This window comes from Lemur catta, chromosome 1 (assembly GCF_020740605.2).
Source record: "Lemur catta isolate mLemCat1 chromosome 1, mLemCat1.pri, whole genome shotgun sequence".
Taxonomy (NCBI): domain Eukaryota; kingdom Metazoa; phylum Chordata; class Mammalia; order Primates; family Lemuridae; genus Lemur; species Lemur catta.
Window position 1 is genome coordinate 162,546,626 of NC_059128.1, and position 11,136 is coordinate 162,557,761.

Below are 11,136 nucleotides of genomic sequence, written 5' to 3' on the forward strand. Positions count from 1 at the left end.
GACATTCTCTACTCTGGGTAGATTCTCCACTAGGTGAATTATAAAATGGTCCTTTTCCTAACATAGTAATTTCTTTGATGCTCTACTCTTAACTATTTGTAACAGTTAGGTGCAATTAAAGTGTCTGGTAGAGTACAGTGTCAATGCAGTTAGAGTACATGGAGTAATTTTAAATCACCCTCAGTCTCCAATTCTGATAATGGGTAGCTTGGGGTTGTAATTCTATGTTGTAACCAAAATAAAGTTTTGGGGTTTTTTTTAAATCACCATATTCTCCAGTGTCAAATTCAGCCTTTTGCCTCCATAAACACTTTGTGTGTTGAACCATCTATATATTGTTTCATCCATTTGTCTCTCTACAAAGACCTTATTAGTCTACACTGACATTTCAGCCATAAAAATGATCCCAACCATCTCAGCTCTGTCTCTTTCCTTTTTAAACACCCAGCTTAAATCTTAAGTCTTTCATAAGCTCTTTTCTCTGCAGTGGTGTGTAAACATTTCATTCCAACACTCTACTGTTCTCACTGTTACAGGGAAATTTGAATCTTCTAATTTGGGATGTCAGGAAGCAGCCTGGCTGTGTGACTCAGGCCCAGACCAGAGATGCCCTGGCTGGGAGTGTGGATCAGAACCCTTGCCATTTGGTCACTGCTTGACATAAGACAAACCCTTTAAACCCTGAAGATTTCATTTTCCTCCTTGGTCCCACTGGGATAAAAATGATGATCTGCTTACAATCTGCCTCCCAGGGTGGAAACAGACCAACATTTGCAAGCCTTACAGAATAGTATGAATGCTGATTAAAAAGATAGCCACTTGAGCTCACAAATAACTTCCCCAAAATGCCAATTAGACCCACAAGATATCTCTGGCATACACAGGAAGTATCAGCCTCATGTATATTTAATATATTTCCCTTCTCATTGATCCCATTAAAGGTGAGTTTGGGGTACAATAAATATTCCATAATAAAAATTTCCATACCCCCAAATTCCAGAACTCCAATCAGTGAACCTCTTACTTCCATTTCGAATATAATAAAATGTCTATTTGATCATAGAATATGGATATCTGTTGGAACATACAGACTACATTTCCTTTGTAGTGCTATCAATGACTGATTCCTGTGTATTATATTGGCATGGGGATTGGTTGCACACCCACTCACCTCTCAGCACACAGCGTGTTATAAAACCGTTTTAGTCCTTTTAAATATAAGCTGATAATTGTGAAGAGAAAGGAACATAAAATATCGAGAGTACAGAACCTAAATTTTGATCTCATCCTGAAAGAGAGGGACTAGCTCAGCAAGCAGAGAATGTCATGGGAAAAACCATTCACTAATCCAGAAAGGTGAGCAAGTAATGGAGCTCATAGATTGGGAATAAGATTACTATTAAGTATCAAATTGAAAGAGTTGGGGTTTTCCTTGTGTGGCTGGCTTGAGAGCCCCACTTATTTCTGGCAGGGGTGGTATAGGGAGCAGGAACCAAATACTTGCTGGTTAATTTCCCTGGGCAGGTCCATGTACAGTAATTCCACCCTCAGGATGGGACATGGAGGCATCGTGGGCGAGCAAGGCATCTGAGAAGTGGCCTCACATCCCTGTCCAGGCCTGAACACTGGCCCTTCAAAGGACACAGGGACCCTGGCATGGGCATGCTTTGAGATCCAGTCTTTATGGACTTATTTCATCAAGAGCGTTTCCAGGATGTGGAGGTGGGATTCCTGTGAGTGTAGTTTAAGCTTTCAGCAGCAGCCTCCTAAGAGGAGATCAATTTGAGGACAGAGGAGTGAGGACAAGGGTACTAGGGTCTGTAAGTGATAACAAAGTCTGCCCATCTCCTTCCAAACCAACAGCCTCCCTCAGTGACTGAGAGGGAAGGAGGAATGCCCTGGTGAGACCAGAAGGAGGGGCAGGCTGGACATATTTATTCCCATTTTACAGGTGAGGCACCGAGGCACAACCAAACTGATATAACTTTCCCAAAGTCCATTACCTTAACCATTATGCAATACTGAGGGCGGGGGAAGCCAAAATGCTTTTGAAAGTCTAGCCCAAAAGGATTGTGTAGCTATGGGGACACATCTGTATCTCTATTATGTTCAGCAGCTTGGGACCCAGTGCAGTCGTCCTGGTAAGCTATTCCTTTGCCGAGGGCACACAAGCTTAGAGAATTCCACCTGACAAACCCCTCCACCCCTCTCTATCCCCTGCTTCCCTTGCTGAGGCCACAGTACAGAGACAAAAAGATCCCTCAGAGTGTTCAAACGGTGCCGCCATCTTGGTGTAGCCTTGAGGGCTAACCATGCACCTCGGTGGAGAATCAATGAGCATTCATTATGCACCAGGCTCTATTTCAAGGGCTTTTTATGCCTCACCCTACTTAGCCCTCACAGAAACTCTGATAAATAGCTGTTATTTTTTCCATTTTACAGAAGGGTGGACTAAGGAGGCTCAGAAGGGTGAGGTGACTTGCATGAGGTGAAACCACAGTTAAGAGACGAGCCAGTCTCAAATTCAAGGAGTCAAGGATGCTCCTGGGTGTCCTGCCATGTGACCAGGGATGCATTGAGAGAGTTAAGCTACCTCCTTCACTCTTTAAAGGAAGCGCTGTGTTTGAAGGAAAGTGAGTGCTGAACCTCCAGGATGACGGGAGTCTGTGGCTAAGGCAGAGAGGAGTATGGAAGGAAAAGGTCATGAACCTTAAATCCCAAGTGCACAGGAGCAAGCCCAGTCCTCCACGTGTTAAGAGGCTGGGGAAGATGAGGATTCTTGGGCTATGGGAGGGATGTTAGGGGCAGAGATGACTTTTCCTCCTTCTCCTGCTCCAGGCAAAAGCCCTGGTGGGACCAGGTGTCCCATCTATTGGACACCTGACCTCAAGCTCCTCTGGAAGCACAGTAGTCCCCCGTTATCTTTGGAGAGTATGTTCTAACACCCCTAGCGGATACCTGAAAATGCAGGTATTAATAGTACGGAACCCTGTATGTACTATGTTTTCTTGATCTGATCACTGAGAAGGCTACTAAGTGACTAACAAGGGGGTGACATACACAGTGTGGATACACTGGACAAAGGAACGGAGTGGGACACTGCAAGACTTCATCACAATTCTCAGAATGGCGTGAAATTTAAAACTTATGAATTGTTTATTTCTGAAAATTTCAACTTAATATTTTCAGACCAGAGTTCACAACGGGTAACTGAACTGGGTAAAGTGAAACCTTGGGTAAGGGTGGACTACTGTAATGAAGGAACACTGAGCATTAGGTGGAGGAGACAAGAGGAGAGAAGTAGCACTGACTTCATTGGGGGTGGGGAGAGGGGAAAAGCTAACCAGAGGCCTTTCTCAAAGCTGTCTGGCTGGAAGAGGATCTCATTCAGATGATGGAATGACTTATCTAGGAAATCCAACAAATTATCCTCAATCAGTCTGTGATAAAAATGAGTTCAACAAAGTCGCAGAATATAAGGAACAAGCAGGACCAGCTATAAAATTTGTGAAGGTTATTTGCAAAATGAAAATGCAGGGTCTCTTGTTCAGAAATTAAGAATTTCAAGACAGAGACAGCACAGCATGAAACCAAGTTCTGAGAGCAAGACTCTGTGCAACTGCATGGGTCTCAAATTCTTAAACCTAGTCCTTGATCAAGGTATATGAGGAGAAGCTGGGCAAGCACAAGAAGAAAATCATAGAAATATAATTGTAGGTCTCACTACTAAAGGTATGTGGCACAATCTGTGGACAAATAAAAGAAAAACTACACAGCTGAAAATTATTAGGAATAAAGCAGAAAAATAGACACTTGTAAAGTATGGAACCATAGGGCAAGGGATTGTAAAGATTCTTTCTAATTATACAAATTAATCATATACTGGGACATAAAAATGCACTTGAGTTAATGCAAGAAACAATAGCATAAAGTCTATGTAATCATATTCTCACGCCACAACATAACAATACAATTATACTTAAAAAGGAAAAATAGAATTCCACAGAAACAAATCATATGGAAATAAAAATTTTAAATACCATTTTAATTTATGTAGAGGAAAACTATAGTAACAAAAAATTTTAAATAGAATGAGATGTTAACAGAAGTGTACTAAAAAGGAAATTTATTTCTCTAAATATATATTAATAAGGAAGTGAAAATAGAAACACGAATTACTTCTGTAGAATTCTAAAATGGAATAATATAATATACCAAAACAAAGTAGAAAAATAAAAATATAACAGAAATTTTAAAAATAAAGAAAGGACAATAGAAATAAACCAACAATAGTTTGCATTTTGACAAAATGGACAAAACTGCTAAACTATTGACCCAATGAAAAGGAATTACAAATTAATGAAATCAGGGAAGTGATAAATAACATAGCATGGATTCTATTAAGTGTTAAAGATTATTGTTCTTAGCTCTACATGTATGGCTAATTGATTTAATAATCATGTTTGTGTGAGTTCTCACAAACATATAATAAAAAACATATGCAACAAGAAATAGAAAATGTTATTAATTCTTGATGTATAAATAGGAAAATTTAGATATTATGACACTGCTAAGCTTTTAATGAATAAATAACTCTTTATATTGCTTAAATTGCTCCCAAAAATATTTTTTAAAGAATGTTATGTTTCCTTAGGGAACAAGTTTTCCAAAGTAAATTTGTGTGAGACTCTAACTTGCAGGGGTAGGTAATCTCATTAATGAAACAAAACTTTAGGCAAAATTTTAGCAAACAAAATGTAATAGGTAAAAAAATTGTCCAAAATGAAAAAAGTAGAATTTATTCTAGGAATGTAAGGTTAGTATATTACATTAAAATATTTAATAAAATTTTTCACAAAAAATAAGCAAAATAAGCACAGTAGATTACTGCTTTAATAAAATAAAGCATAGATACTGTAACAGTATAAGCCAAATACAAATACTAGCACAAGATATTCAAGAAGAAAACAAAATGATATAGAAATATAAGGAAGAATGAAATTTAAAATTCTGGTTTTAGCAAGTTAATGCAGCTACATCTAGAAACTAGAAATAAACCACAAAAGTGTTAAAAAAAATTCAGAAAAGATCAGAGGATTTAAGAGAGTCACAAAACTCAGTGGTATTTCTTTATACTGATGAGATCCCAGTAGAAAATATAAAAAGAGTTCTCATTAAAACAAGGAAAAAAGTTAAAGTCAATTTAGACCACTTTTTAAAAAATTGTAAAACCAACATGAAAAATAAATAAATATATAATAAATAGAGCAGAAATCAAGCACTTGGAAAGCTTAAAATTAGCAAATATGACAATATTTTTAAGTTAATAAAAATACTTAATCACTTTGACATCAAGTTCCTATAAGTATATAAGTATAATATACAGAACTTTATACATTGCTGTATCATCTGGATACATAAGAAATCAATAATACCAAAAATTGTTTTAAAGTAGTGATTGTACTCATGTTATATTTCAAGTATATTTTAAATTATTAAAATAATTATCAAAACACAGTAATTAGTTATAAACAATTAGGAAAAAATAATTGATTGAATAGAATATCCAGAAATAAATTTAGGGCATTAGATCAGAGCTATCCAAAAGAAATGTAATGGGAGCCATACATGTAATTTTATATTTTCTAGTAGTCCTATTTTTAAAAGTACAGACAGGTGAAATTAATAATGCTTAATTTAATCCAGTATATCAAAAATATCATTTCAACATGTAATCAATATAAAAAGTATTAATTATATATTTTAAATTCTTTTGTTCATACTAATATTTGAGATTCAGTGTGTATTTTACACCTAATAGGTATATAAATTCAGACTATCCACATATGTTCCTAGTGGCTACCATATTGGGCAATACAACATAGATAATGATAATATTAGACAAATTGTTTATATATATGGAAATGTATACATATCAATGACTCTAAAGAAAAAAATCAATACAGGTATTATCATCATAATGTTATTTATAATATCAATACATTGGAAACATCCAAGTGTCACTAAGTAGAGGCCAGGCTAAGAAAATAGTGTGAAATCAACAAAATAAAATGCTCTGTAACAAGGCTGTAGATACTGTCAATACACATACACAAAAAAGACTATTTAATTGCATAAAGTGAACACAGGCCAAACAAAACAATATGTAATGTGTCTTACAACTATATGAAAAAGCATTTTCATACTATGACTAAGAAAATACCTAAATTGTGAAGAATGCAATATTAATATTGTCATAATAGTATAGTGTGATACTATTACATACTATATTATGTAATAGTATACTGTATTATTAGAGTATGTGCATATTAATAGTAATGTACGGTTATTACACAGAATACTAATAATCAGATGTTTCAAAGCAGTTTTACATGAATCATATTTTAATTAATTTAAAGTCTCTATAAAGATACTTCTGTTTATGAAGAAAGAAAAGGAAATGTTATGCTGTATTGCAACATGACCACAATAGTTACCAAATTTTGGTTATACACTGCAATTGCACCATGCATTTGACTTGGGGAAATTCAGCTATACTTACTCACATCTCTATTTGATGTAATTTAAAATGCTGCCAAATTATGTTTTGTCCTCCTCACCTGGGGTTCCGGGAGAAAACCCCCAATTCACTAAGGCATCCATTCATAGTATGAAATGTATTAACATCTTTCCTTGGCATTTAGAATTGTGTTAGCTGTGAACTATCCTTAAGAGAAATGAGAAAACAGTCACTTCAATCATTTTCTGTGTTCTGTATTCAGAAGAGGAATCCCGGTAAATTTACTAAAAATCATTGAATTGTACAATGGGTGAATTATAAAATGGGCGAACTTTAGGATGTGTAAATTATACCTTAATAAAGTTATTTTTTTAAAAAAATAATTTGGCTATTGAAAGAACAAGTGTCTTGTCCAATAACACTTTCTGCAGTGATGGAAATGATCTATAGCTGCACTGCTCAATACAGTAGACGGAAATTTGTGACTAAAGAGCTGAATTTTTTATTTTATTTAATTTTAACTAAATTTAAATAGCCACATGTGGCCAGTGGCTACCATATTGGACAGTACGTCCACAGAGAATTTAAGGGATGCACCTAAAGAGACTCATCCAGGTGTGAGTCAACTTCTGGAAATTTTATCAGGAAAACATTGACTATTCCCAGAGTCCCAGAGAAACTGACTTCACCAAAGGCAAATTCTCTACCCCTTACTCTTCTTCAAATGCCATGATTCCAAGTCAGCTCATTTCCACCTTTACCCAATCCTAATCAAGAGCCCATGATAGAGAGTTTAAATCTAAACAGCTGCTTTATATTTCCGTTTGGGAAAAACTTCTTACATAAATGAGGAAATTGACATTCAAAACCATTAATAACTGGGATGTTTATTTCTTAGACACCATACGTGCAATGCTCAGACCCTGAGGGCTTCTCAAAGGCTACAGAAAATGTTCCAGATCTAAAATGAATGAATAAATTAATCGAGGAATAAATAAAATATTGGCTCAAAAATATGAAATGAGAAACAAAAATCAGTGAACATTTTCATTGCAAATGTGTTAAAATCCTCTTAATTTTCAAAAGAAAGGAAGTTATAATTACTGGGGATGTGTTTAATATAGTTAATATGATGAGAGATGAGGCCCACAGTTAGTGTCTAGGGCATTTGGAGACTTCAAATGACTAAAGAGGCCTATGTTATTATACTTTTTAAAAACATTTTCCACGTTTGATTTATATTTTAATAGTAACTTTAATCTTAGAGTCATATATTCATTCATCTCTTTCTTTTGTATTCGTTTAATTTAAATTTGAATGAATGGTAAACAAAGACTATAAACAACTATTTGATGTGTCTGAAAAACACACATAGCTGCTTTTAACAGAAATCCAACTCCCCTCTATCATTTGTTTTATAAATATATTATCAAAATAATTCTGAGCATAGTTTTAATTCTACCAGTAGCCAGCATCCACATCTCTTCAAAGAAGCAGCATTCATGTCATCATACCTGCTATTTTTATAATTCACACTGCAGCTCTTTTCACTAAGCAAATGAGAATAAGACCAAAAATTCCATCCTTCTTGGGATTAGTATTTGGAAATGTAAATTATGATGATGATTCTTGTCATATTAATGTTGTGTAAGCCTGAATATTTTGAGTATCCTGGGTTTATGCTTAAATGATGCCTTGATAAGGAGGAAAAATTTGTGCTACATTTTCCTCCCTTTGTCTGAAAACATAATGGGAGTACATATACTAAACATACTCTTGCAACTGTCCAGGTCATCTTCACCAGCTGTCATTCGTTTGCTTCATGGGTAAGGGATTTGCGCCATGACTTAATCATACCATTAGTAAAAGTAGAAGGTACATTGATTTAAGCAAGTTTGAGATACACTAAAATTAATCATTGTATATTTGTCTTACTGGTGGCTATGAAAATTCATATTTTCTTTGGATGTCATTATATTTTTTAGCTCTTAAAGTCCAACTTTAATATTGCATAAATTTGGCCATTTTACCAAAATTAGTATGCTCCATGCATCCATCATTCCACTAGAATTATTTTTCTGATTTATATTTTGTTACAAATATAACTATTAATACTAGAGAAGCTTCTGAGTATTTAGGTCCACATTCTACTTTATGGTTATATTTTCTGTTGTCAGAATTCATCAATGGACAATTTTGGCTTGTTGATAGAGCTAGTCGTGTGGCCCCATCTCCATGTCACATGTTTCTCTTGCTACATTATTTTGTCACTTCTAACATATTTTTATTAATTTCCCCAAAGCACAGTGCTTAATATGTGCTAGGTACTGTCTTAAGTACTAGACATATATTAACTGATATAATATCTACAAAAACCTTGAGAATTAGACAATTTATTATCATCCTCATTTTACAGATGAGGAAATTGAGGCACAGAGAAGTTAAGTAACTTGTCCAAGATCACACAGCTAGCCAGCAGCAGAGCTAAGATTTGAGCCTGGCTCCAGTGTACGTCCACTTAACCATTGTGCTATGCTATTCCTCATAACTCAGTGAATGGGGAACATATACTGTTCCCACTAACCTGTTCCAGATTCTCAGTGTGGCCCTGGGTCTAAGGTCATGCTTAAGTGTAAGAGCATCCACAGGGGAGAAGCCTGGAGAGGGCAGAGGCACCTATAAGGTTCTAGGGTCTGCACACCAACAGCCTGATGGGTCCACAGGCTGGTATGAGGGATTTGCTGAATGATGAGCGATTCCAATGCCCTCTGTGAAATATCTTTCTCCAGCCTTGGGTCGTCAGCTGCCAATAAGCCAGAGCTCAGCACTTTCTGTCACCTCACTAACAAACCAGTTGTACCCCCAGTCGCATCCCTGTGGCACACCTCAAATGATTATGTCTTTGCCCTGCAATGTATTTTTCTCCTTCTAAATACTGCCATATTTGGGGACTTTAACAGGATAAAGATTATCAGAGATACATGAATATCTAAATAATTCTGCCTGTATCAATGAATAAGACAGGGCACCATCAACCCTTGGAGGCTTTCCCAGGAAGATTAATTGATCCTCTGAAATCAAATGGAAACAAACCAAGGCCAAAGTGCAGTAAATCAAGCCCCAAATCATCATATACTCTGAAAGTTTAGCCTTGGATCTCACATCAAACAGTATTCAGCATTTTGAAAAACATAAGAAAACTGGAGGGTGGTGGCGGGTGGAAGCGTGATTTCATGTAAAGGGTTTTCTTCACACCAAACTTGAATAAAATAGAAATGCATCACTGTGAAGAAGCTGAATGAAGAAATATTTATCAAAGCCATTGATAGCCCAGGATCTCATTCTGCGCTTTACAAAATTGTGTCAAAGATTGAATGAATTCTCACTCATATGATCATTCCCTGAGACTGATTCCCCGGGAGACTGACTCTGAGATAGAGATGCGCAGGAGGTTTATTAGGAGTGTTCTTGGGACCAACAACTGCAAAAAGAAAGGGGAAGAAGCAGTATTGGGCAGAGGAAGAGGTCGGGCACTGATGCAGTCACAACAGAAGGCACCAGCCGGCCCCTTGGGGAGCTGATGGCCCCTCAGAATTGTCCCAACTTGGGGCACACAATGGAGCCAGGATCTACACCCCTTCATTGGCCAGTTATTAGATGTGGGCTGCCCTGGAAAGAGGGCAAGACCTGAGTGAGGTGGCTCTCCTTAACCAAGGGCAATTCTGAAGAGGGCTGAGGGCTATCTGCTGAGAGTGCTACCAACCAGCTGAGGGAGGAGGTCCTTTAGCCCTAAAGGCATGCCTGGGTGATTTATCACAGCCCTATCCAGCTTCAGCTTTCACAAGAATATGTATTTGGAGGGAAAACATTTTGTTCTTAACTATAAAAAGATAGGTCTTCGTGTTATTTAGTTCCTCCCTATAACCAAATGGCATAATGAGGTCATAGATTAAATCTTGCCCCCTGTGCAATTTAGGGTATGTCTCTTACACTAACATGAAAGACCTTGTTCTTTTTTGGTGCCTTAAAAGTGGGATTCCTCTGCAAAGATTATGGCCATTCTTTCCATTGCTATATGCATGCCAGGATCACTGTACTAAAACCTGGGTGTGTCAAATGGGAAAAGAAGGTTCATTTGTGGGATCTAAGAGTGAAAAGGGGGAAAAAATGGATAATTTGTGCCCATTTTTCCAATTCCAGTGGTGGAACCACAGTTGATGCTCAGTAATAAGTGGCTAGGAATTAAAATAGTATGGCCCTACTGGCTTGAAATATGGAACCTCAAAGTGGGCCTTTAAAAAAATTCCTTGACTCATTCACAATGAGAGTCAAAAATGTTATACTCAACGGGGGAAATATGGGAATGGGGATAAAGAATACACAGAGGAATGAAATTTAGAGACTTCCAAATCCCATTGGAATGCGCAAATTATAGACATGATAAAATTCATCCCCGTGATGGACCTTATGAATATTTTTCATTGACCTTTTCACGATGATAGATTTTTTAAATCCAAAAAAAAGTTGAAATGTCAACAAACCATCTAATATATTTTTATGCATATTCTGACTTTGAATGAGTCAACCTAACCTTGTTTTTGACTTGGTAAAGAAAG